General features: G+C 51.9%; 1 protein-coding gene across 2 annotated transcripts in view; it reads left to right on the top strand.

Moving 5' to 3' along the window:
• The first annotated feature begins 3,421 nt into the window (after positions 1–3,421).
• Positions 3,422–6,861, top strand: part of Setbp1 (SET binding protein 1) — a 352,623-nt gene continuing 349,183 nt past the window's right edge. Inside the window, exon 1 of one of the 2 annotated variants that reach the window (XM_055622798.1) lies at positions 3,422–3,607. The gene's annotated coding sequence lies outside the window, so the exon portion shown is untranslated. The remainder of the gene's footprint in view (positions 3,608–6,861) is intronic. The other variant, XM_055622800.1, reaches the window with a different exon arrangement.

The raw sequence follows: 6,861 nt of genomic DNA, 5'->3' as shown, positions 1-6,861 counted from the left end.
TGCATGTCCTTGCATTATCCCTGCATAGATTGTGAAGCAAGAGGCCTCACTCTATGACTGTTTTATAGGATAAGCACCTAGACGCCTGGAGCCCAAAACGACAGCCCAGCTGGCAGCATTCTACTGTGGTATCAGAGGAAGAGTGAGTCTCACTTACACTTATTGGCAATGTCCATGCAAGGCATAGCTCAGTCCTCATGAATTTTACATTTTGTTGAGAAAATACACATTAGAAAAAAAGATATGTGTTCAACAGGAGAAAGGAAATACACGTTAAATGCACACTAACAGTAACTTTGCAGAAGTGTTAAGGAGACCTGGGCCCTGACCCCATCTCTTCTGCGTTTGTACACCGTATGCTGTGTAAGCAACTTATTTCTGGTCTTCTCTTGCCAGGTTGTGCACAGGAGTGTAAGAGGCGGTCTTTGCCTCTCAGCTGTGACTTCTGTGAGCGTAGGGTCTGCGTCTCGGTCTGCCTGCTCCTCTAGCTGCATCCACATCAGTGCCTCCCTGAGACTATATGACAGTCCACTGACTGCATGATCCTGAAAATGTGCAAGGTGCATGCTGTGAGTGTTCACACCTGCTGCTCAGATCTCTCTTTCTCAGTTCTGCACAGAGCTGCTTGCACATTAACCCCTTTTTTTAGCCCGAGGTTTGCTCATCCAGGCTTTGGTACTGAGACAAGCCAAAGGTGGCCTACAAAGAAAAAAAAAAGAGAGGAAGTTCCAGGACACTCAGCTAGGATCTGAGGACAAGTTCTGTGTTAACAAGACATAGACAACGCAGGAAGGTACTTTCAGTTTTGGTGAATCCTTGATTACTACCTTGATTTGGATAGTATTATATTCATAACATAAGACATCAGCACAAATTAAAATGTGTAAGCACAAATTGTGCCAGTTTCTCTACACATATAAGACACAGAGAGATAGTATCTCTTTTTGCCTTCTATTACTTCTCATAACTGAAGAGAGGCCATTAAGGAAGAAACATTCAATGATAAGTCAATAGCCACAGAATCCATTTTTTACTTTAATTTAAGGGGCTTGGGATAGTCTGCTGCTTCCTCAGTGTTTTGTTGATAGGAATTTACTAGTTATTCTGCACACTGTTTATACTTAACCAAGAATTGTAGTAAATTTTAGAATAAGTCAAGACTTTCTTTGACTGGCTCTCAAAGCGGCACCTCATAGGATGGAAGACACTGTAACTAAACCAAGAAACATGCTTTATTTTTCCTTCTGGTTATAGCATCTGCCAACCGTACACTGTGGGAAAGACATTCTGCTTTCTGATAGGCCTTCTTGTTTAAGAAAAGGTAAGAAACAGACTAGATGCTAGTCTGACCTCTGGACTTAGGTCTAGGCTTCAAAGGTCTGGGAGCACAGGCACATGCCATTTGACACAAAGAACATTTTGTTTGATCTTGCTTCTGTGTCTTGATTTTTGTCTCCGTTGCCAGCGTACAGATGCTACATTTTAAAATTAAGCATTATGTTCTTACTAATAACGACAGTTCAATATAAAACATGAAAAAAGACCTGTTGAAATTATATCCTCAGTGAAGGCTTGCGGTGACAGACACGGAGAAAGCTCGTGCCCGACCAGAACAGCTCTCTGAAGAGCAGAAGACAGCGGAATCACACCTTTTCTTATCTTTGGACGCTTCAGAGGAAAGAAAAACCCTGAGTGCAGTTCTATGGCAGAATTCATACCAACAACTAACCCAGGAAAGTAGTGGCTGATGGGGTGGAGCCCTCTCACCCACCCCTGGGTCATTCTATCCCACACGACCCCAAACACTTAGAAAATACTACAGCCAGAAGCCTTCTCAAAACCCCTATTTTACTGGAGGTCTTTAAAAGACCCTTTGTAGATACATTTGTCTTATTTTGTCCTATGACATCGACATAAACCTCAGGGTTTTCCCTGCCCAGTTGTCCTGGAAAGACCCTTGCAAGCCAAATACAAGTTCTCATAGAGATTTTAAAACAGCACCATATTTTTGTCAGAAAGGAAGACATCCCTTTCATCTTGTTCATTCTGCCACCCTGTAAAGGGAACTGTGTGTCAATGTGCGTTTGTCATCCCGTCCGGTCCTCGCCTTCATCAAGGGTCCGGCTCTGCCGGATAACAAGGAATGCACGTGAGCATCTGAATGCAAACAGGTAGCTTAACAAAAAATATAAATCCCTGGAAGTGAAATGTAATTACCAGGTTAAAAGAGAGAGAGAGAAAGAGATAGAGAGAGCGAGCGAGAGCACCCATTTACGAGAGCCTATCACATCTCGCGTCTCTGCACGCAGCTCCCCCCAACACTGCTCCTGTTGTGTCAGATAGTGGCAGTGTTGAGCCCAGGAACCGGCGCCCAGCCCGCGGCGGTCCCCGCGGCCGCACAGTCTCCGCGGCCGACTCCGACTCGCCGGAGCTACTGGGCCGCGAGGGCGCTGGGGAGCGGGAGGGGCGCGGGGGGGAGGGAGGCGAGGGGTCCTCGATCCGCGTCCCCGAACTGTTCTCCTTGCCCCCACGCCCTGCCAGAGCCCGGCTCCCTCCAACTGACCGAACATCACCGAGGGGGGGCGGTCGAGGGAGGCAGAGGTCGTCGGCCGCTCGCCGGCTGCGCCTCCCTGGGCTCCGGCTGGGGAGCGGCCGGGCTCGCGGGTCAAGCCGCGTGGGCTCCCGAGCCCCCTCCGAGGCAGATCGCGGGGTGGCAGTCCCCGCCGGCTCCGCCGCGCTGCCGCTCCGATCCTCCCCCTCCCCCGCGCACGCCCTCCCCCTTCCTTTCAGTAGGACTCCGGGACTCGGGAGAGGGCGCGGGAGGCAGGCACACGGGCCCGACCCCACTCCAGCGCTCGCCGGGGACGCGGGCGGGCGGCGAGGGGACGCGGAGGGGGAGCGGGGCGGGCGCGGCCACACAGCGGCGGGCCGCGGCGGCGGCGGCGGCGGCAGGAGCGACCGCGGGCGGAGCGGCGGCGGCAGGGCCGGCGGGCGCCGGGGACCGAACTGCACAGCTCAGCAAAAGCGCCCCAGCCCTCCTCGGCGCGCCGCCTCCCGCGAGCCCAGCCCGGGCAACATTTTGTAACCCTCCAATCCATCCTTTTGGAGCGAAGGGGGGTAAAAAAAAAAAAATAGCGTTGGACGGAGAGACGGGGAGGTCTATATAATAGATACGTACATATGCATATTTATGTGTATGTACATAGATATTATATTTGGCTCTTGCTAAAATTAGCCGGGCTCGCCGCGCGCCCGTGCGCGAGTGTGAGCGGGTGTGTGTGCGTGCGGGCGTGTGTGTGAATGTGATTACTCCAGGACTCCTCGGGCTCCGGAGACGCCATTTTCCCCCTTGATATCTCTCTCCGTAAACCGGCGGCGCGGCGGCGGGCGGGAAGCGCTGGGCTGGCCGGGGCGCTCGCCGCCGCCTGCGCGCCCGGGGGCCCCGGCGCCCCCCGAGCGAGGGCGGCCCGCCCCGCGCGTCGCCGTTTGACAGATGCTCGTCGCTATGGAGTTGCCGCAGCAGCACCTTTGGGGGCTCGGACGAGCGACCGGAGGCGGAATCTGAGCGAGCGCCCGGGCCAGCGGAGCCGGAGACGCCGGGACATGGGTGAGCGAGCGCCGCGACCTTGGCGCGGGAGCCGGGGCGCCTAACCTCCCTCCGCGCCGCGGGCCCGGTTCGCCCGGGGCCGGGGGCGGTGTGTGCCCTGCATGCAAAAGTTCACGTCGCCTTGCCGGGGCTTTGACTTCGCGCTGGGCTGGAGGGGGGTGTGTGTGGAGGTGGGGGGGACCCGGCCGAGGGGGCGGGATGCAGGTCCCCGCGAGGCTGAGCGGGGATGGGCGCGATCCCGCCGGCTGGTGGGTCGGCGGCGGTGCTGACTTAACTGGAGTAGCCCGTTGGTGGCGGTGATGGTGGAAGCGTCGGGCAGGAGGGCTGGGAGCTTATTGAGTTTCGGCTAATCTGATCCCCTCCCCACCCCCTCCTTCTGCACCCTCCCTCGGTCCTGCTGCCGGCTGCCGGGGCTGGCGGGTTTGGCTTTGGTGAAGTGGACTGGGGAGAGGGAGGGGGTAAGGAAAGGGGTGGGGAGGCGGCAGGATATTTTTTCCCCCTCTCTTTGTAACTTGCAGGTTAAGTGGAGCTAGAGAGCTACATTGTAACCTAGTTGGGGGGGGTGGTGGTGGTAAATGTATCAGAATCTAACGTGTGGTTAATAGAAGAACAGGCGAGAAGTGGTCCAGCCAATGAAGGTTGGTGTATGCTTGTGTTCTGGCTGTTAGTTTTTCTCTTAAAAAAAAAAAAAATCTTAATCAGTGGATTTGAGTCTCTTTCTTGTGCTCTCCGGGCTGGCCATTGTGAAAAGGCAGGAATTCCCTTAAAAGCAGAGAATGCCCTCTTTGAAAGCACGCATTGTGTGCGTCTGTACAGGAGCTGAGGGCTTGGGAATTAACGACAGGCTTCCCTGTTCGGTGGTTTCCAGTGGGAAATCACTCCGGAAAGGAAGACCTTCAGTATGGATTTATTGTTTTTGTCTTTCGAACCATTATCTCTTTGGCCAAAATACTGTCTGAGAAGTTCCTCAGAATCCAAGTCAGGTAAATTGGACTGGGCAGATCTGTAGCAAGACGGTGATAACAGGGACGTTGTATTTGGTGTCTGTGATGGAAGCATTGTTGGGTAATTGCAATTTCCGATCATAGAGCATGCTGCTCCTAAATTTAAAAAAAAAAAAAAAAAGTTACTGCCGAAATGCTGTCTTCTACGTCCTCTCCTTGCACTCTCCCTCCTCCCAGCCCCACACCCGCACCAGCGACCACAGTTCTGAAATTGGACCCAACTACAGTATTTTGCTGAAGATCAGGAAAGTTGTTCAGTTGGAAGTAGGGGATGAGGCTGGAGATAGTGGGAGTGTGTGGACGGACCAGTAGTCACTACCCGCTGCTGCTGCTGCGTTTATTCTTTATGTGTCTTTGTGGGGTTCTCAGCGTGTGGATCTGTCTGAAAGGACTGTTGACGGAAGGATTTCCGATTTGTTTCCGTTTCCAATACACTGTCCTGATAATCTCATGGTTGACGTCTGAAACTAACAGGGCAGTGTGTGTGTGTGTGTGTGTGTGTGTGTGTGTGTGTGTGTGTGTCCCCTTAGTGTCCTTATTCCTGCAGAACTCTCTTCTAAAAGGGAATGATTCCAGAAGTCTAAAAAAGCTACTTTCCCTGCCCCTGTTTTCCTGCCCACAAACATCCACACCTTTCCTGCTGAAGTTTGGTTCCCCTTCATGGTCCTTCATGGAAAGACTGATTTTACTTTCTTTTTAAAAATTGTATTCATTTTTCCTGTCTTTCATTTTCTTTCCGTCTTCATCCTGTTTTGTACTTTTTTTTTTCCATGAAGATTTGCCCTGAAAAGTGATTTCATAAAGCATCTGGCTGTCAACAAAACTCTTTGGCAGTTTGGGCCCATCCCCCATGACCTTATAGTACCTCAGGATAAACCTAAGGACCCAGGCAGAGTTCCCTTTCCTCACCCCCTTCAAATGCAGCCTGGCTGGCAAGAGAAGGTAGTGCCAGCTGGCCAGGGGGAGGAGAGAGTTTACAACCTCTAAGATGCAGCCAGTTTACAGTTCTGCCTCCCTCTTCTCTTGACTTCTGTGGCTTCCTTCAACTGTCCTTAAACCCTGGAAGGAGGCTGATCACTTTACTCTGAGTGGGATTTACAGGTTTCAGAGTCACATGGAAGGTGCTGTGTTTCTAGCCTGTGCTTCCCCTCACTGCTGGTTACCAGCAGAAGGATATTAGAAAAGAATGTTCCAGGCAAATTAGAAAGGAGTAAGAAGGCACGTGCGGTCGAACAAGCTGCAGGAAATGTAGTCCCAGAAGACACTGAGGCCAGGTATTTGGAGTGTTGCTTGGCACGTAGTAATCTTTTTCCTCTGTGAAAGAATTAGTTGGGGGTGGGGGAGAGAGGGAGGAGAGGAGAAAGGAGAGGAGAGCGAAAGAGGTCCCAGTTTGAGGAAGTTGAACTGTAGTTGCAGCTGGGCTGTGCAAGCTGCTGCCTCTTTAGTAACCCGAGCTGAGCTGGGGGAGGAGGTGGGGATCACAGGCCTTTAGGAGACACAGGGGCTTGTCTCTCTGAGCAGGAAAATAGGTGTGTCTCTGGAATAAACAAGCTGGAGGTGGGGGAAGGGAACATAGGGGGACATCTCAGGCAGAGTGGTAGTGCTTAGGAAGGAGGCCACTTGGAGCTTGGAGGGAAATAACTCTGCCTTATATGCTTATGAGGAGCCAGGCAAGCACAGGGCTGTAATCTGATCTTTTTCATCTTAACATCAGAATGCTACATAGGAAGGCCTTGCAGGGAGGCTCAGTTCTAGGTTGTCCCTTGGGAACCTAGGGAGGCATCCCTGAGGGAAGCCAACAACCTCTGCTACCAGGAGGGCACCTGGTCCCAAACTGCCATTACTCGCAGGAAGCTACTTCAAAAAGTACCTGATCTCAGTAAAGGAGGGAAGGGGAGTGCAGAACTTTGGGTTATTGCAGAATTTAGCTAAAAATGGCCAGTGGAGAATTACAGAGGGAAGAATATTGCTAAGAAGAAGTAAATAGGTGAGGGCTCACCTCTGGATTTCCTATTCCTTTTCTGCTGATATCTTAGCTTTGAATTCCATTAGGGGCCAGATCAATACTTCTGTGGCACAAAAGTGTACATTTGGGAGAGAGGAGTTCTTGCAAAGTGGTGCCATAACCGCTGCCATGAAGCTTCTGTGGCACATGAAAAGAGGAGCAGAATATACTTAGATGTGTAGAACATCCTTTCTAGGGTCCTGTGGAGACACTAAAACTTGGCTGGGCTTTCCTTGGCCTCCCAG

The sequence above is a fragment of the Psammomys obesus genome, unplaced genomic scaffold (assembly GCF_907164565.1).
Source record: "Psammomys obesus unplaced genomic scaffold, mPsaObe1.curated_primary_1811, whole genome shotgun sequence".
NCBI classification, from domain to species: domain Eukaryota; kingdom Metazoa; phylum Chordata; class Mammalia; order Rodentia; family Muridae; genus Psammomys; species Psammomys obesus.
This window is presented reverse-complemented; position numbering and strand designations above follow the sequence as displayed.